The sequence below is a fragment of the Xyrauchen texanus genome, chromosome 10 (assembly GCF_025860055.1).
Source record: "Xyrauchen texanus isolate HMW12.3.18 chromosome 10, RBS_HiC_50CHRs, whole genome shotgun sequence".
Taxonomy (NCBI): Eukaryota; Metazoa; Chordata; class Actinopteri; order Cypriniformes; family Catostomidae; genus Xyrauchen; species Xyrauchen texanus.
Window position 1 is genome coordinate 25,899,031 of NC_068285.1, and position 21,196 is coordinate 25,920,226.

Sequence of the window (21,196 nt, forward strand, 5' to 3'; positions counted from 1 at the left end):
CATCAAGTAAGTATGAATGAATGGTACAAATGGGTTGAAAAGAAATGAGTTATTAATAAATGCAGATAAAATATACCACTTACCACATGAGTAGCCAGAAAAAAGAAAGGAGAAAACATCCTTGGATTTTGGTGTGTCTTCTTCTATTAGAATTTATTCATACCTTTTGACACACAATTAACATCTGTAAGAACTGATTGACCTGGAGAACAAAGTTTCATGTGTCTGTTGCATTTATACTGTCTATAATAGACATTAGTAATACTTTATTCGCTGGTGGAATGTAAACCTTCTTGGTGCAACAGTAATAGTTCGCACTATCAGCCCTATCTCATTATCATTATATCAGTTGCCTATGTAAGCTTCTATAAATGACATTTATTCTATTGTTAACATACAAAACTCTAAATGGTCCAACTATTGTTCACAGTGTACAGTCACAAAATGGAAGTCTCTTATCGTTTTTATGCAGACTACTATAAGTACTGTAAATGTACATAAAGAATAAGAAGAATAAAAAAGCTCTTCAACTATAGAATTGCCTACCAAACAATATTTAACTCTTGATGACTAAATGAGTTAGTCAAGCACAAAGTTAGCTCAAATTATACATAGTGCAGCAATAACAACTCAAAGTTGCAGAGCTGGATTGGGTACCTACAACAGAGAGTTTTAGTAAACTGAGATGCAGGTGCTGTCAACACTCCCACTCACTTGTTCACCCATTCAATTTAGGTAATCAGTACATAAGGGTCCCTTGTAATTGAGTTGGCCTTCACCCCTTTCTTTAGTTGTAAGCTGCTATGAATATGTCCACCCACACCACTGGAGCCCCCACACTAATTAACACACACACCTTAATCAGTATCTACTTATCCTTCCTCTCCATAGTGCTAGATCAGCTACTTCTACCAAACAGTGTTGGGTAAGTTACTCTAAAAAAAGTAATTAACTACTCTTAACTAATCTACTACAGTGTAATTAGATTACTGAGATAATTACTCTGTCTGAAAAGTAATGCATTGCTTCTTACTAATTACATTCTAAAACCTTATCAACTTCAGCTAGATGAAAAGTGCAAGGATAGACATGAAATTGTTCTTTAATTCTTTCAAAAAAATTATTCATGAACTGGCCAAATTTAAGGGGGCAGCATTCAATTATAAATCATACATTTTAACATTAGACATTAAATTGAGATTTTATATTCACTATTGTTTTATATAGAATTGTTCTATAGTCTATACAGTATTTAACATAATTACATCAGAAATAACTGTAATTAAATTACTAAAAATTAAGAGTAATCCCTTACTTGTATAATGAAAAAGTAATTTAATTACAGTAATTAATTACTTATTACAAATTAATTGTAGCAAGGTTCAAATTGGGAAAGGAGGAGGTGAGAACCGGTTGAACTGTCAAAATAATAGTTTAATGAAAACTTAAACAAAAAGACATTGAACACAAATGCACACACTGCAGCTACGTGTGGCTCTCTCTCTCCCGAACTGCTGAATTCCACTGCATTTATCCCTCTCCTTGGCTGTGCATAGTCACGGCCCAGTCCGCCCTCCTCCAAGTCACAGTAATGCATTACACCCAACACTGCTACCAAACGAGAATTGTGAAATGTCAGGGATTTTTTAAAGTTGTGTTTTTCAAGCCCGTACACACATGCAGCGACTTCCAGTGAAAAAGCGACCTCATCTCTTTAATTGTCAATGAGAGCTGGCGACTTCTGGCAACAGGAGTGACAGCGACCTTTGGCAACTAGATGTGGGCGTGGCGAGGGACACAAAAAAGTTGAGAAAAGTTTAACTTTATGCAAATGAGGAATGACTTTTGGGAGCGACAACCAATGGGAGTGAAGACTGTGTCATCGTCTCCTTTGAGAAAATGGGGTCGAGTGCAAGCAAGAAGATTCTGTGAGCGATTTCACTGTTCTATATGATTCGTCTGTAACCACATACATGGATAGAATAAAAAATGATGCATGGAAAATAAATTGTCGGCAGTCTGAGTGAGTTTAATACGTACATTGATAGTTTGTTCTTCTTTTTAATGTTATGATGCATTGAGCATTGCTTCAGTTTATTTAAAACACTCTCCCCTGCAGAAAGTGCATTTTTACGGACAAGAAACCCGTGTTAAATTAGAATGAAATCATAGTTTTACTAGCAAAATGCCTCATTTGTGATCATATTTTCAAAAGATGTGGCAAGATGTGTAGTCCGCCAGTAACGTTACAGCGACAGTACAGTAGTAGGAACGCCCACTGGTGACCTCACACAGTACAGAGACTATCGATATCAAACGATAAAGTCGCTGCATGTGTGTATGAGGCTTCAGGCCTGCATGGAAATGTCATTTAAATTTCTATTGTGTATATTGATTTTTCTAGTTACACTCTGCTCTAAACTATTTTATCAGCTAAATATTGCTTGTGTACAGTAGAACTTACTCGCAAGCCAGTGATGTTCGATTTGTGAGCAGTTTTGTGTAGGTTCTTTTCAGTTAATTGATAATAAAATGGTTTACCAATCAGTCTGAATCATTCATTAGAATCAGTCACAAATCAGTCTGAATCAACATGATTTTTTAAAATTGGTTTCTAAGAAATCACAAATGACTGGAAAAGTTATGGAAAAGTCATAGAAATTCATTGGTCACAAAGGGTGGTTACCCTGCTGTGTCTTCTGATTGTCTGACATATCGAGCCCTGTTTATCCGGCAAATTAACTGCTTTCATCCCACAAACCGATCTGCTCATGTCCATACAACCATTATATCCAGCCCACTACTGCCATTATAATGTCCACACTACTATGTTGTTGCCCTACTTTGGCGTTCCAGCACATTTTAATGAAAACTATCAAACTGTGTGGGAGACATGGCCTGGAAGTTGGTGCACATGCTCTGACATGTTATAGGATGGCACTTGTGTGAATCCAACTAAAATTTGAAATTGACTCTGCTTTTAATGTGCCTTATAAAAAAGGCTTCATTTAATTTAACCTTAAAATATATTAAGTTACTAAAGCCCATCTAAAGCATGCCTCTCATGTTTAAAGTGGAATTTGGATTATCGTTGTTTATAAAGAGAACCTACATGAAGGATAAGCACAAGAGGATGTTCTAAGTGAAATCAAAGCCCAGTATCCCTCATACTGTATGAAACATGCTGAACATCTCTATTCAGTCTTAGCATCAGGCACAGAGACAATGCTCAGTTGTTTTCCATGCTAGATTGATTTTTCATCTTCTTTTTTTTTTCTTCCCCTCCTCACTAAAGTCCAGTCCATGCAGCTAGTAAAGCCTTCCCCAGCACAGCCCCCTTAAGACAAGACTCTTTCTGTTGAGCATTTCCATGGAAACATAGTAACTTACTTGAGGAGGAACATAAAAACCTACTTTTTGGATAAAGGAGGAACACCTGCCACTTCTGCAAATGGATAGCCATACACACAGTGTTTTTACACATCATACAAAACACACTTTCAATTGCTCTCAATAAGACCCTCACATCTGTTATCGCTTACATGAATAGCCATTTGTTAGTGATTTGCAAGAGGACTGTGCATTCATGATATAAAAATTGCAAGGATATCGCATATACAGTATCTTATTGATTGCAGAGAATCAATGCTAACATTGTTTATTTTTTAGTTGTTTTACATTTATGTTCATAGCAGGGTCTTTCTGATGAAAATGCATATATGATTCTATACAGGAATAGCTTTCCAGTTGCTCATCAATATTTCCGACCAATGTTATATTTGTACTGATTTCCCTTACAAAAAATCTAGAGTTCTGGCTAACTAGCCGCAATCATGCCACAAATTTACAGCAAATTTGACACTCATTATTTTCACACGCAAAAGAGCTTGTGATTCGCAGCAAATGTTTGCCAGAAGTTTGCAGCTCTTAATCGGTAGTGGTGAACCTGCAGCAAACCTTGACAACAATGAACAATTACAGTAAGTTTGCCACAAAGCTCATTTGCATGTGAAATTGATCAGTGACAAATTTGTGTCAAGTTTGTGGCAAATTTGTGGCAAATTTGCCATGAACTCTCAATTTTTGTGTCTACACATGAAAAAGCCAAACCTTTCCTCTGTGGAACACAAAACAAGATGTTAGGCAGAATGACAGCCTTAGTCACCATTAATCATATTGAAAACAGATGCAAAGAAAGTGAATGGTGACTGAGAATAACATACTGCCTACCATCTCCTTTGTGTTCCACCCAAAGAAAGAAATTCATATGGGTTTCGAAAGACATGAGGTAAGACTATCCCTTTAAGGACCTCTACCACAGACCAGTGACAAGGGGCCATTAAGGGGTCAGCACATCGCCGGCTGCAAGTGAACAGTTCTGGAAAGTATCAAGCTTTCTTGATTTGTTCATTAACAGCATTAATCATTAACTGAGGTGCCATTGTCCAATGCCAGCTGCCTACTGTTTATTCTGCTCCAAGCCTTGGGATATCAAAGCTCACACAGGCATGCCTTTTTAACTTGCTAAACTGACAGCTGCTCCTCACATTCATATGAAAATGAAGTGCCATTTCAAAATCAGGATATGTTTGAATAGATACAGTATACAGATGTATACTGAACTACCCTGTATATGTTAATTACTGTGAGAGTTCGTTTGGGGTCAGTCAGGGTGAATCTCAAACTCCTTTATTCAGAGAACTGAATATGAATTTGCTTTATTAACCAGCCTCTTTGGAATGCTTGATTCTGATTTGTCAATTGTGACATTATGTCATAATTTCTTTTTTTTAAATTACAGCTAAATTGTACATTTGTTTGTTGTCCCTGGCAACCAGTCTCTTACACAGTGCTAGTTCAATGTCTTTTACCACTTCACAATCTCAATCTTCTCACGTAATAATTTATTTCAGCTCAAAACAATATTTCTTCTACATTTATTTACTTATTTGGTAAGAAACCATGTAATAAGTGAGATAATGTAATGTCAGACACTGGGGTTAATTTAATGATAATATCGATACATAATCCCTTACTTTACCTGTTTCATTGACTCGTTAGACAAATTTTGTTAGAAAAATATTGTTGAAAAGGCATTCACATGTCAATACAATTCAGATAACCTTCTGTTTTTTTTAAGGTTATTATTTTTATCTGATGCATTTCATGGTTGGCATTTTACATGCCACTTGCTACATTCAGTTTTTGCATAGCACTACTGCAAGTATTTACTATGAAGCAAGCAGTATAAAGAAGGAAGTGTGTTGGTGTCATTTTCTTTGTGTAAGACCAGTGTAAGATCTCTGATGTTGTCGCTTAGCCACTTAGTTTTTGCTTGCTTTGTCAACAATGACATTCCAGTGGAAACTGTGGTTCACATCACATTCTTACTAAATTTTGTGTTATCACTTTGTCACTACCCATATATTGAAAGCACATGTGTTTAATGTCAACTAACCACATTATGAATATCGTAGCCATAAATTAATTTAGTCCTTTATAGCTTCATCCTTTTATATGTGCCATAAACGGAATCTTCACAAGATTAGTCTTTGATTTGGCCTTTCAAGGTGCCGATGCCAGTCCCTTGATTATGCTTTTAAATTGCCTGTCATTGACTGATAGTGTCATATACACACAGATACAGTGACTACTTTCATTATGCATTACACAGTGCCATCATATTTTCACCCTATAAACACTTGAGACAAATTTGACCTCAGAACAAATTACCTGAGTAAGATTTAAGAGCAGGTTGAGAAAATCACGCTTGTCTTATCCACAGAATATAACATGCAACCTTTTGGTGGATCATTTCTGTTACAGTTGGTGTGTGTGTGTGTGCAGTTGAATAAATCCCATCTGGCTTGTCTTATTGAATAATTTGGTGACAGGCTAAACTACCTGAGCCAAAATACCTCTGGCTCTTACTGTCTGGCAGCTAAAGCATGTGTCTGTGTAGCATGCTGCATATTTGAAAAACCATTTCTTTAGATTACATCACTTGAGCACAAACTTGCCCTGGCTCCTTTCTGAGAATTTTCATCAAAGCACATTTCTTATGATTCACTCAGTCTATGAGGGAGGAGAAACGGGAGAACAACGAGTTAGTTGTGAGTGTAGGTGGGAGGGCAGGTGGGTAAATTTGTTGAATATACCACAGCTGAGTGAAATTACTTGTCCTGACAAAATGATTTATAGCAGTTACAGCGATTTGGATAAAATCTCATCTACCTCATATAGACATGACCTGTTTAAGTCCAATCTCTTCATTATCCCTGCTGAAAAGACTAGTTTTAGACCGGGTTGGTCTTTCTAATAAAGCTGGTTGACAAAGGAGGTCTTGCTGGTTATGCATTTTAAGAAGCCTGGTGGGAACACAAGTATAGAAGCATCCACGAATACCAACAGAGCAGCCAACATGATCACTCAGGAAATTGACAAGTTGTTTCCAATAGTTCATGTACCCAAAAATTCGACCCCATTCAGCCAAATTGCTGACAAGTGCCTTCACCCACCAGACATTTTCAGACATCAATTCAAGTGTGAATGTAACGGGAGCCAGCTAATATGTAATAACTATGCGGTATGTGTAGACCTCACTCCCATGGCCTCAAGAGGCGCACTAGCAACTGACGCTAGAGGATTTAGCCTTTAGCCTCCTCGTTAGTGCCTGTCCATGCCGGCTGACGCCGGTTCCAATCCTGCTCGGAGCGGGTTGACCAATACCATTTACAGTGGTGCTGTGACCCGGATGGGAGTGAGATTTAGGGGTGTGAGTGTAACGGGAGCCAGCTGGTACATGATAGCTGCGCGGTATGTGTAAACCTCACTCTCCTGGCATCAAGAGGTGCACTAGCGTCTGATACTAGAGTCTGTAGCCTTTAGTTTCCTCGTTAGCGCCCCCACCTCAGATGCTCAGATGTTTGAATCCCACTTGAAACGGGTCGACCAGGACCGAATACATGAACACATTTCCCTCTAGCATGACTGATAATGCATTGTGCGAGCAACCTCTGAAACATGGGTTCTGGTCCCATGGGAATCTGGAAGTAATTGGTGATTCGTGATTTGGAGGTTGCATTTTTGCTCAAAAATAAAGATTTTACTCCACTAACGGTTAGGTTTAGGGTCGGGTTTGGATATGGCAAATGGTTAATAAACAATGTATTCCTGTTGACTGTATTACGTAATTTAAACTAAAAATACAACTCACTTTTGGCACCACACTGTGAATATTTCACCCAGAAACTGCCGCTTTCCAGCTTCGGCCACTGTGAAGCAGTAATTCAAATTGCTGTAAGCACAAACCGATTTCAGCAGCAAAGCTTTCAAACTACTGTTGCCAAATTCACGGTTTGCTCTGGACCATCATCCAAAACCCAACATACACTGGTGACTAGCCATGGGATGATATCATATAGTGGCATGTGGGTGTTTGGAGAGACTATGGACACATGACCCTCTCTTTCATGGACAATGTCCACTATGGACAATCTTTGACTATGTCTTTATGATAAACTGTGATGTACAGGGTTTTCTGAAGATCAAGAGCTGCAGCTTACTTACAGAGCTGGAAAAATTGGTGCAGAAAGCTGACCAGTCGTCACACACTTTCACTTCTGTATGTTTCTAAAGGAACAGCGAAGCAGACCAACAACGATGACATCAGGCAAGATCACAATACTTCACTTTACGAACTCTCCAAAAGCACAACTGTGGAGAGCTGCAGCCCAGAATATTGTGCTACAACACTTTAGGGAACTGTAAAAGAACATGCCTGGCCTTAAAGGTTACAGATTTGTATGTTAGAGTGTTAGGGAAAACTCTGTGCTGCTTTAATGAGCTCTGACTTTCTAAAATTCTAGAACTTTATTCAGGAATTCTAGTTACATGCTAGATTGTTGGAGTGCGGCAACATGGTAATGCTCAGCAGGCCTTTGAGAAGGAGAGAGCGTGGCTCTGCATAGCTTTGTGCAGGATTTGACATCCTTGATTTCCTGTCACTGGCAGTCACATGCCGAGTGTGTGGGCGAGATAGCTGAGTGAAAGTGGAATGCGTTAAAGAGGCGAGGCAGAAGTACAGACATCGCAGACTCTCTCTCTCTCTCTCTCTCTCTCTCTCTCTCTCTCTCTCTCTCTCTCTCTCACTTTCGCACACAGACACTACTGTTCTAACTGTCTGAACAATTGCAAAGTAAAGAATGTGAAGACATTTTCAGGCAAAGCTGTGCAACAAGTCATTAGGGCGTGCAGGCTGAGGCCAAGTACTTAGAGAATGACAGAAATGTGTTTGATGAGATCAACATGTTGAAGAAAAATAAATCAGGTTTGCACACACACTCTTAATGACTTTGGGTATATACGTAGTGTGCAACATGCTGAAAGTTGAATGTGTTACTCATGCATATACAGAGGAATCCAATGGATTACTAATGATATGTTATTAGTGATATGAAAGAAAGTATGGAGGCCATTGAGATTGCTTGGATGGCATGCACACTGCTCCGCCCCCTTGCTTTCTCATCTAGTGATTTCTTCCTCTCTATCTCCTGCTCTCTTTATATGTTGTGAAGTATATGTTGTTTTTTTAGCTGTATTAGCAGTATATATGGAGTCAGATTGTGGAGTTCAAGGTTTGGCAGGTTAACATGGTCCAATTAGCCCCTGCTCCTGATATTTCTCCTTTGATGTCCATTTAAAATATTAGCCATATCTTCTTCTTTTAGCTGCTCCCGTTAGGGGTCACCACAGCGGACCATCCATGATCCACATATTTTACTTGGCACAGGTTTTATGCCAGCTGCCCTTTCTGACACAACCCCTGGGGGACACTCACTCACACCTATGGGGCAATTTCGGGTCTCCAATTCACTTAACCTGTATGTTTTTGGACTTGTGGGGGAAACTGGAGCACCCGGAGGAAACCCATGTGAACACAGGGAGAACATGCAAACTCCACACAGAAAGGCCCAGTTGAGAAGTGAAAATTATTATTATTATTATTATATTTATTTATTTATTTTGCAGTAAACTTATGAATTTCATATATTTCATTAAATTAAATTTTGTTTGTTTTTCTCCCCCTTTACCTCTTAAAAGATCAAATGGACTTTAATTTGTCTCTGTCTTTGTAGTCGCAGTTCAGGGTAGATGCTATTGAAGTTATTTTGTGCTATGCAATGTCATTTCCCTGCAGCTCTAGAGTGATTTGTCACGTGTCATTTACAGCTCAGGTGATTGGTTCAAAAGAACCTGTTACAACCTCCTTTTAGCAGTCTAGGGGCGTATGAGCATGTAACATATAAGTGATAATTTTAACTAAATTAAGAGAATAAAATGAAAAGAAAATAGGTTCAGTTACTGATAAATTGCTTGATGGAATGAATCAGACAGAGACAGATATGTGTTACTGCTAATTATAATTCTTTCTTTTGTAACAAATCGTAGAAACACATCCAATCGTAATTATATTGCAAATAGTGAAACAACAAATAATTATTTACAGAATATGTACAAATAGTAAGAAAAAGTCAAACCAGACACAGGAGTGAGGACATGAGGGGGCTAAAGCAAAGAAATCAACAAAACAAAACGTTCGCTATCTTAATATTTTTGAAGTCCTAAGCTAAACAAAGAAAATAAAAATATGAAAACAATATCTAAACTACACTAACTAAAAAAAGATCATAAATACAGAGAGTAGCACCCGCTCTTTACCTGGTGTGTTTAGACAAACTCAAACGCTACATAGTGTAGATCACGTGACATGCTAACCTATCCCTCCTCTCTGAGTCCGGAAAGTTAGTTTTGAACAAGTGATTTAAGTGAAGCAATGTCACAACAGAATAACCAAGCTTTATATAATGAGGCTGCCTTAGCCGGGGATCAAACCCGGATCTGCAGTGCTCAAGTGTTAGGTGTTTATCACTGAGCTAACTCCCCAATAGTTGAACCCAAGAGCAGAAGAGCAAGGATGGATACTTGTGTTTTTCCCCCAAAAAATATCATCTTTACTTGAAGAAAAATGCAAAGTACAAATAAACAAGGAAAGCAGAGCTTCCACAAAACAGAGAAACAAAAATAGAAACAAGGGTCAAATGGTATAATAAAGAACAAAATTAATTAGAGAACTGGTCACTGGAGGCACACAGTACATAGGCTCAAGACTGAACACAAAGGCAGGGAACAAACAGACATATAAAGGCCTAGATGCAGGTGAAGGGAATGAGGTTTAAGGAGCAGAGTATTGAACAAGGTTAGGGGCGTTAGTGCCATCTGCAGGAGTGGAGAGAACAGAGCTCAGGGTATAAGTGCCATCTGCAGGCCTGGAAGGAGCATGGCATAGAAGGCTCAAGGAAAGCACCCCTTGCTGGTCAGGAGGGGAACAGCAACCCAAAGATGAGATCTTTACAGGAGCCCCTCCCCTAGGAACACCTACTGATGTTCTTCTGTCAGTTCCCTCGGGCTCGGTGAAACTCTGAGTTGAGAGTCAGATCCAGGATGTCTCGAGCAGGAACCCATGTCTGCTCCTCCGGGCCATAGCCCTCCCAGTCCATCAGATATTGAGTCTTCCCATGGACCCGGCGAGAATCAAGCAGTCTGCGGACTGTGTAAGCTGGCTGGCCATCAATGATGTGAGGTACTGGGGCAGGCTTACTAACTGGAGACAGAGTAGAGCAATGGACCTGGTCAGAAAGAGTCGATAGGAAACTGGGTTAATCTTTGAGGATCTTGAATGGACCGATGTATCGTGGGGCCAGCTTTTTGGATTCCACATGCAGAGGAAGATCTCGGGTTGACAGCCATACTCTTTGCCCTGGTAAAGCGTGGGTCCCACCCTCTTGTGTCGCTTATCCTGGCTCTGTTATTGTCAGGTGGCTCTCAATAAAGCAACACGGAATTCAAAAGGAGACATTCCTAGGGAAGAATGATAAATCTCTTCAGTACATACTGAATAGAGATTTATACACACACACACACACACACACAAAATACAACCTCACACCTACACTTCACATAATATCATGCAATATCTGTTTTGTTTGTTTTTGGTTTATTGGTTTGTTTATCTCGTATTTATGTTGTTGTATTTCCAAAGAGAGAAACTAGCTGTTAGTACAGTAAACAGTGAAACGAGACAACATTCCTCCAGGACAACGGTGCTACATATAACAACATTGGACAAACACAGAACCACATGAGACTACACAGACTAAATAACAGACCTATATAAAGTGCACGTGGAAACATGTGCAAATTTTTTTAAAAGGTATACTATAATATATTTCATTTCTTTTCTTTGCATGTCAATTATGCATGTAATTGTTATAGATAATGCTATTATTGTTATTGTTGATGGGGTAGTAGTGGTGGTAGTATTGATATTTATATTATTACTGAACAATTTATCATCCCTCCCACCTGCCTCCCTTATAAAAACCAAATTCCAAAAACATTCTATTTATACACTTATAATTTATTTACTTAAATAACTGTCTGGGTCTGGAGACTGCTCGAGGACTGTCGGTGGGTGCGTTTGGCACATCTTATCAGCATTGGCATTACCTGCGCGATTTTTGGTTTGCCTGGCCCCTCCCTTTGCCGCATATGTCGGCAGTCCCTTCTCTTATTTTAATGTGACTGTGTCAGAGTGCTATCTGGGTTGGATGTGTTGTCTCTGGCTGGGGTGCTAACTGGTGCACACCACAATTCCAGCAAAAGATTGTAATCTAAAAAGGTCAACCAAACAATGATTTCTGGTGATCTGCCAGGTCACAACCAGCGAGCTTGATTTGGAGGTGCCTGTCGTGGTGCCCCAGTATGCTTTGTGGAGGAAGACATAGCGACGCACAGAGGCTTAACCACTGGTACGGGATTGGGTTGTGCCGGCGGCGGGGGAGGGGGCCGGGTGGATTGGAGTTGGGGTTGGTGTCTGTGTCAGGCAGGTCTGTTGGATGTGCTCGCTGGCGGTAGTGGAGTGGCTCCCAGACCTAGAGAGTTTCGTATATCGGCAATCATTTTATTGACCAGTCTAAAATTTCATAAAGCTGAGATGATATTATTGTTAGCACTACTTCTACTGCTATTATTGTTTTTATTATTATTACTGCTACCACTACTACTACTATTATTGTTATTATTATTATTATTATTATTATTATTATTATTATTATTATTACTAGTATTATACTACAACTACAACTATTATTATTATTATAATTGATTGTTCCATATCTAAGTTTAAATCTATATCTTTCTTTTTCTCTCTCTCCACAACATCACCAGAAAAAATGTAATTAATAAAAATGATTACTATTATATGACATTAAATGAACCTAACCTTAAACTTATCACAATACATGCAGACACTACTATATCTATACAGCTATAATTAAGTTTGTTTGTTTTTTTTTTAATTGTTTTTATATATATATATGTGTGTGTGTGTGTGTGTGTGTGTGTGTGTGTGTGTGTGTGTGTGTCTGTCACTGGTCCCTTACTTGTATAAGCTGCTATGTCTTGTTAATTTGTGTTTTGTTCAATAAAAAAAGGAAGAATGGTAAAGTGTGTTATGTGCGAATTCAGCCCAGATTAATTGAGAGCTCCATGTTGATTGATTGTCGGCGACAAGGCATCATAGTGTCCTTTCAATGTCTTGATTTACTCTCTCTGTCTGGCTGTTGAACTGGGGGGTGGAAGATCCGATGAGCCGACCAAATGCCTTCCAGAACCGGGACGTGAACTGTGGGCTCCGGTTGGAAACCATATCCAGTGGGAAGCCGTGGATCCTGAACACGTGCCTCATCAACAGTTCTGCTGTTTGGTTTGCTGTGGGGAGCTTTGGCAAAGGTAAGAGATAACAAGTCTTTGAAAATCTGTCCACCACCACCAGAATTACCATATTCCCTTGAGACTGTGGTAAGCCTGTGATGAAGTCCAAGGAAATGTGGGACCAAGGGCGTCTCGGGATAGGTAGTGGGTGCAGTATGCCTTGAGGGTGGGTCCTAGGTTCCTTTTTCTGGGCACAAACGGAGCAAGTGGCGATGAAGAACCTGACGTCCCTCTGCAGTTTAGGCCACCAGAACTTCCTCTGGACAAGCTTGCAAGTTCTAATAGTTCCCGAGTGTCCAGAAGGGAGGGAAGCATGAGCCCACTACAAAACCTCAGAACGCAGACAGTTAGGGACAAAGAGGCACCTTGGAGGGCCATTACCTGGTCCTGGCTGCTGCAGTTGGGCCCTCTTGACAGCCATCTCAATATCCCACTGGATGGGGCCACCACCCTGGAAGTGGGGAGAATGGGTTCTGGACAGGACTCCCCCTCTGGTGGCTCAAAATATCTTGAGAGTGCACCTGGATTGAGATTCTTGGAACCTGGGCGATAGGAAAGAGTGAAATTAAATCGGTAAAAAAAAGAGGGCCCAACGGGCTTGTAGAGAATTCAACCTCTTTGCGTCCCAGATGTAAGTGAGGTTTATGTGGTCCGTCCATATGAGCAAAGGGTATTTGGCCCCCTCCAGCCAATGCCTCCACTCTTCCAATGCCATTTTAATGGCCAGCAACTCCCTGTTCCCAACATCATAATTCCTCTGAGTTGGGTAAGCAGACGAGAGAAGAATGCACACGGGTGAAGCTTGTTATCACTCCTACTCCTCTGTGACAGGACAGGTCCTACCCCCACATCTGAGGCATCCACCTCCAACACAAAGGGCATCTCTGGATCAGGGAGAGTTAGGATAGGGGCAGATGTGAAGCGTTGCTTCAATCTATTGAAGGCTTGGTTGGCTCTGCTGGTCCATACAAACGTTTGGTTAACTAATTAGTCAGTGCGGAGAGAGGCTCTGCAACAGAACTGAAGTTTCAAATGAATCTCCTATAAAAATTGGAAAAGTCTATAAAGCGCTGTACCTGCTTCACCAAAGTTAGACGGGGCTAATCCAAGACTGCCCGAATCTTGCCAGGATCCATATGGAGGCTGCCCTTGGACACACAGAAGCTGAGGAATGAGACTGCTGGAACATGAAACTCACTCTTCTCCAGCTTCACAAAGAGTTTATGATTCAGACACTGCACCAGGACCTGCCGAACATGCTGAACGTGTTCTTGGTAGTTGCAGGAAAATAGGAGTATTCCATCCAGATAAACAAACAAAAATATATTCAGCATCTCTCTGAGAGCATCATTAATAAAGGTCTGGAAGATGGCTGGGGCATTTACCAGGCCGAATGGCATTACCTAATATTCGTAGTTGCCCATTAGGGTGTTGAACGCTGTGTTCCACTCATCTCCCTCACTGATTCTAACTAGATGATATGCATTACAAAGGTCTAGTTTAGTAAAGATGGTGGCAGCCTGCAGGATCTCAAAAGCCGTGGTCATGAGGGGAAGAGGGTACTGATTCTTGATTGTAATACGGTTTAAACCTCGGTAGTCTATGAAGGGTCAGAGGCTGCCATACTTCTTTTCAACAAAGAAAAAAACGGCTCCTGCAGGTGAAGTGGAAGGATGGATGAATCCACCGTCCAGAATTTCTTTGAGGTATTTGTCGATGGCCAATCTTTCAGGACCAGAGAGAGAGTAGAGCCTTCCATGAGGTGGGTAGGGACCAGGAACCAGTTCGATAGTGCAATCATAAGATCTATGAGGGGGGAGTGAGGCAGCTCTGTCTTTACTGAAGACTTCATGGAGGTCTGCATATTCCGGAGAACTCGTGATAACTCGGGAAGATGAGTTAGAGACTTGGGTTTAGCTGGCTCCATCTGGAGATCAGCCATGACTTCCGTGGCCAGGGTCTGGGGAACAGAGGCCGAACTCCACCTGGAGATTTCTGGTGAAGGTTCTAGGAATGATTTTAGTAGATTGGGGGAACAGCAGATGGTGATGTCTAAGACACAGCAGTTGGTTCCCCAGGTTCTAACAACCCCTCTGGACCAGTCAATGTGTGGGTTGTGAGCGGTCAGCCATGGGAAGCCAAGAATTATAGGGAGCTTAGGAGAATGAATCAAAAGGAACTGTATCTCTTCCTGCTGTTGCCCCACCTTTAGTTGGAGAGGTGGGGTACATTAACTAACCTGTCAGGAACCCAGAGGACTGCCATCAACTGCCGTAATATTAAGGGGTTTCTGAAGAATAGCATGCTGAATGATGTTGAATGATGTTGAATAGCATGCTTGATGATGTTGAATGCAACTTAAACCAATAAACCAAAACTTCCAACTCAGACAACAAAAGAGCACTGCATAACAGAGTTTTTATGTTGTCAAAAGCATTTTGACATTCAAGTGACCATACAAACGGCTCTGAAGGACTAAGTAAAGTAGTCAATGGAGTGGTGACAGAAGAAAAATTCCGGCAAAAACACAGATAGTAACCGGCCATACCTAAAAACCTACGTAGCTCACGTCTGGTAGTTGGCATGGGAAATTCACTAATGGCCAACATTTTTGCTGTCAAAGTACGTACTTGACCTTGTCCCACTTTTTTACCTAAATAGGTCACAGTTGCTTTACCGATCCCACATTTAGCAAGGTTTAGTGTCAGAGATGCCTTCTCTAGACACCTAAACACGGTTTCTAACAACGATACATGCTCCAACCAACTTTGAGAATAGACTATCAGATCGTCAAGGTAAGCATTGCAACATAAACAAGCACTAAATTGACCAGTCTTTGAAACGTGGCAGCGAAGTTTTGCAAACCAAACGCCATAACATTATATTGTAAGAAACAATCTGGTGTGTCGAATGTGTAACGATGTGATCTGGCTGCAGAAGTTAAATGTATGAAGTGATTTTTGTCAAATTTTTATTGCTGATTTGAAATGTGTTATTTGATCATAATCTTGACAAAATGTTTGGAGATTTTGGTGTTTTCCCTGTTCAAGTTGATTGGAGCTGTAATTGTATCCTTAAAACCTTGTGTCCCAAATATGGCCTTAAAAAATGAACATGGCCATAAAGGAATATTCTCAGTGCAAGTTAAACTCAATCAACAGCATTTGTGGCATAACGTTGATTACCACAAAAATTTATTTCGACTCAACAAAAAACCTTGGTTACAGTGAGCGCATGCAGCAGCAATACTGCTGACCGGAAGCAATGCTTTGTACTTAAAAACATTTGAAGTCATATGGATGACATTAATGCTGACTGTCTGTTCTTTTTGGAGCTTTAAAAGTCTGATCACGATCCACCTGCATTTTAAGGACCTACTGAGCTAAGATATTTTTCTTCATTTGTGTTCTGCTGAAGAAAGAATGTCAAACACACCTGAGACATCATGAGGGAGAGTACATTTTCATTTTTGAGTGAACTAACCCTTTGAAATACTCGGGGGGGGTAAATTGCTCCTGGTAAATGCATTATTTATTAGCATGTGCTCTCTGCACTGGTTTAGTGCCTTATTCTCTAAAGGAATGCAGATTAGCCTCAAAAAAATTCACGAAAAGCAATCTGCATGCACAGGTAAGATTTTGCATACTGATTCTATATAACAGAAGATGCCACAGACATCCAAACTTGACACCCTGTCGGGACTGTCATCACTGTGATCTAGACACCTAAATCATCACTTAAACATGCCCCAAAGTGTTAACTACACTACACATCTGGATATAGGACAGGTTATAACGCTCTTACCCATCTTTTCATTATTATTTGATGTATTACTGCTGATATGTTCAGAAACATCTCTTTTATATAAAATTAATCTTACCGCTGAAATACCACACACAAAAGTGCCACAAATGTTTAGTGAATCTGCCCCTCACAGTTAGAAATGTATATAGCCTGAAGATGTAATCATTGTGTGTTAACATGATTTTAGTGTGATAAAAAAATTCTATGTAGCCGTGGGTTGAAAATAATCACCACAGGATACAAATATCTTTTTATTCAAAACTTTAAAAAGAAGAAATAAAAAGCAGTGTTTGATGGGGCCATATTATATAAAAATAAAAAATAAAAATAAAAATGTATACAAAAATGAAATATGGTAGGAGGCTAATGTCCAAATCAAAGGAATACAGGGCATTAGCTTACAAATAGATTTCAGCATACATCATCTTAATACATGCTTATATCATTCACAGCATTTTATACATTTAACCCATGCTTAAACACTCACAGTATTTTATGCATTTAACACATGCTTAAATCACTCAAAACATTTTATGCATTTCTAACCAAGCTTTAAGGAAATGTACAACAGTGTAATTCTCACTCTGTGCTATAAATCATTACAAAGATATGATTAATTCTAAATTTACATATCCAGTTCTTGCATACAGTATATACTAAAAATGTTTAAACCCCACACATGCAATCCATATGCATAATTCAAAAATGATCTATAACAAACACTCAGTTTTAACCTACAACTCTCTTGAACACATATTTAATATCATTTATAATATTTATTTTTATTAAATGTTATATTTACCCAAAGAATTATCGATCGATGAACTTAACTGGGAGCTCTCCTGCACAGCGCATGGTCTCAATATCTAACAAGAGAGAGTGCCAGAAAACAGGTGTCACAAAACTTGTGTTCTTTTTTTTTATATAAAAATGTTTTTTTATTGATTCATACAGTAAATAAAGAAAAGCATATATACATATAATTAGGGTTGCAACAATATGATATTTTCACGATACGACAACCGTCTCAAAACATATCATGGTATTACACAATTATTATTATTATCATTAACTATGACTCTATAAGGAGTGTTTTTTTTTTTTTTTTTTTGGTTGAACAAATGCTTTATTATAATTGAAACTTGAAACAATTTTTTTTAATTGAAGTATGTCTAAAAACAAAGTCTCCCTTTTGAAAATAAATTGAATAAATAAGAAAGATAACAGAACTATAATTAAAAACCAAATTATAAATATGATATAAAAATAGCATGTAACTATAACATGTTATATAACTAAAGCATGTTAGTTTACATGTTAGCATAGCATGTTAAATGAACTACTAAATGAAAAATAACATTAGCTGTGTGAGCTTTTATAATAATGTCCTATGATTATTAATATTTAACAAATACTGCTCCTGTCTGTACCTTTAACTCAGTGGTTCTCAACTGGTCATCATCAAGTGGCAACCCATCATAGTAAAAACGTAATCTGTATTTAATGTATCCTGAGTCACATTTCCTTTTAAGTATATCAATATATTGTATATTTGTATATTTATATCCAAAAGCAGTAATCACCTCTCCCAGAGTATCTGCCGCTTTAGGGGTGTGTATGCTGTCTCACAAAAATAGTGCAGAGCAGGTAGTGCAGCTGTAAATACCTAAAAAACTGAGATCTAGGAATCCCAAAATGTTGAACCAAGTTTTAAAAAGATCTCAAAACTCAACTATCATATAGGTCACCGAGTGTAGTAACCCCCCTCACTGTGGATCACAAGCAACAGTATACCTCGATGACACCAGATTAGAGCAAGTGAAAGAATTCAAATACTTCGGCTCAATTGTACAAGAACAGAAAATTGTCGCCACAGCCAATATTGCCAACAGAACTGGACAAGCAGCAGCAGCCTACAGATCTCTGACATGGTGTCTATGGCGTAAAATAAATGTCATCATTGCTACCAAAATGCGCATATATCGATCATTGATACTGCCTGTGCTGTCATATGACGTCTATTAAGTCTTCCAAATGTGATGCTATATTCTAATTTTTGGAATTACAATCAAGGACAAATATACGCAATGAAACCATGTGTGGCGTTGCAGCGACCAACCGACCATGTCTGAGGAAGTCCAAATTGCCGATTGCGGTGGTTTGGTCACATGTGCCGCATGAACCCGAACCGCCTTCCTTACCGGCTCCTCTGGAAATCACGCCCTGATGGCTGGAAAGTACAACAAAAAACGCTAAAGAAAACGTGGCCAAAGCAAATTGAAGAAGATCTGATAAATCAAAGACTCACTCCAGCAGAGGCAAAAGAAGTGGCCCTCAAGAAGCAACAATGGTGGGAAATTTTAAACAATGTTCGAACGCCTGTAGCACCTACAGCATCTTACTGGCCACGCGGTTGTCTGCAACCGGACGTGAGCTAGAGGAACTTCACCATCACTAACCCCACTCACAATCCACTCTGACCTGCAGAAAGGGGACTTATTAATACATCATTTTGGGTTCAGCCATATGCTCAAGGCAAAATGTAAATAAATGTCACTCTACCAAGTGCAAATGCGAAATAATGGGGTGTAACTTAACTTCACTGGTTAGTTTAATAGAAAGGCTTTGCAATGGCGAAATAGGGGCAAGAACTTCCTGTTCAATACAAAACCAGGGAGGGGTTCTCTCGGGTGGAAGCGACCAATAAGCCAAATGTCTGAGACAGAATGCATAATAATAAAACAAAATCTTGGGTAGGCCTAGCCCATCTTTGTCAACTTTGTCGGCCTATGCAACTTACTAAAATGTAATCTGGGACGTTTACCATTTCCAAATGAAGGACTTTGCTATTCTATAAATTTACTTGAAATAAGAAAGGGGGACATCTATAGGGAGAAATCTCTGGTTCTTAAAGGGGCCACATCCAATTTATGACTAGAGTTAAATGCTATCGAGATGAATGGGAGTGCTAAAAGTTAGATTTTTTTAGGTAATATAGATTTCCTTGAGTAAAATGCTTTTGAACCCCATCTCTCTGTGCAAGTGTCTTCAAGAAAATAGCCCTTCCCTTTTCTTCATAGCCCCCCCCAAAAAAAAGCTAGCATATAGTGTGAAAATGAAAAACATCCAGCTTCTGGCAGATACGGTAGATTGTCTCAGGTTTGTAGGATAGTAACCGGCCAATGAAAGTGCCAACCAGATTGCCTGAATGCAATGATATTCAAAAGGAGCTGAGCCTTTTCCCATCCACAAGTGAGAGGCACTGTAAGAGCTTAAGTCATAAATGTTGTCTCCAAGTATGTGTGTATAGGGATTAATGGAAAGGAGGAGGGGAGAACCGGCTTGACAATATAAATAATATTTTAATTATAAACTTAACCAAAAATTCTGTGTGCAGAATTACGACCCGGCACCGCCCTCCGCCCTGTCACATTCCTCCCTCTTTCTCTCAGGCCGGGTAGCCCACAGCATGATGTAGTACCTTTCCTTGGGGAGGGGCGTGCCTTCCACTCCATCTGCCGGCAGGTCATCCCCGTCTACCTGGATGAGGGAGGGGACAAGGGGAAGGAAACAAAAATAAAGTGGCACCCACACGCCAAAACCGTGATCGTGCCAAATTAACTAAAAAAAATTAAAAAAGAGGACACGGAATGGCAGTGGGAGAGAGAGGATCTGCATAACGTGCCGGCTCATTTTAGCTTATCGCGGCCAATTTAGCCCATTTTGTAGCAAAACCACCGGCCTGCTTGGTTCTCCCGATGGCCAGTCCACCCCTGATTGGCCCCAAAATGCGTCGGCCCACCGGGAAAATGCCCGGTATGCCAGATTACCAGTCCAGCCCTGGTCCAAGATTTAATGCATTTAGTAATATGCTGATTACTATCAAAAATCATCTTATTAAAAAAAAGTGTTTCCATTTGATTTGAATTAATTGGGTTATTCTCTGCTTTTGGAGTCAAAGTGTAAACAGGTATGCACACAACACTTGCACACATTGGATAAGAACACTGATAAACATGTTGAAACATGCAGAGCAAAATCAGTAATGGACAAAATCAGCGTGTAACGATTGTTTTTGTCTTGGTCTTTTGGGTCATTTTGACCCATTTTTAAAATGGTTCTAAATGGGTCCGAAAGTTCCGCAAGGCCAAGGAACGGTTAAAGAAATAGTCCACCCAAAAATCATAATTCTCTTAACATTTACTCGCCTATATGTCGTCTCAAACTAGTATGACTTTCTTTCTTCTGCGGAACACATACAAAGACACTTTGATGGAGATATGGGGTATTTTTGTCCATACAATGCAAGCCAATGGGGTCCAACACTTTCAAGCTGCAAAAAGCACATAAAAGGCACTGTATAGGCAATCTATACAACTAAAGTGGTTTAATCCATATCTTCTGAAGCTATATGATTTTTTGTTTTTGTGGTTGTGAGAAATTGTTTAAAATGTTCCTCCTTTTTTCACTATGAATCCTCTTACCATCTGCAGTCTCATGATTAGAAGCTCAGTTACACCTCCTCATACTAGATGCATGCGCAGAGCTTTAACTCATG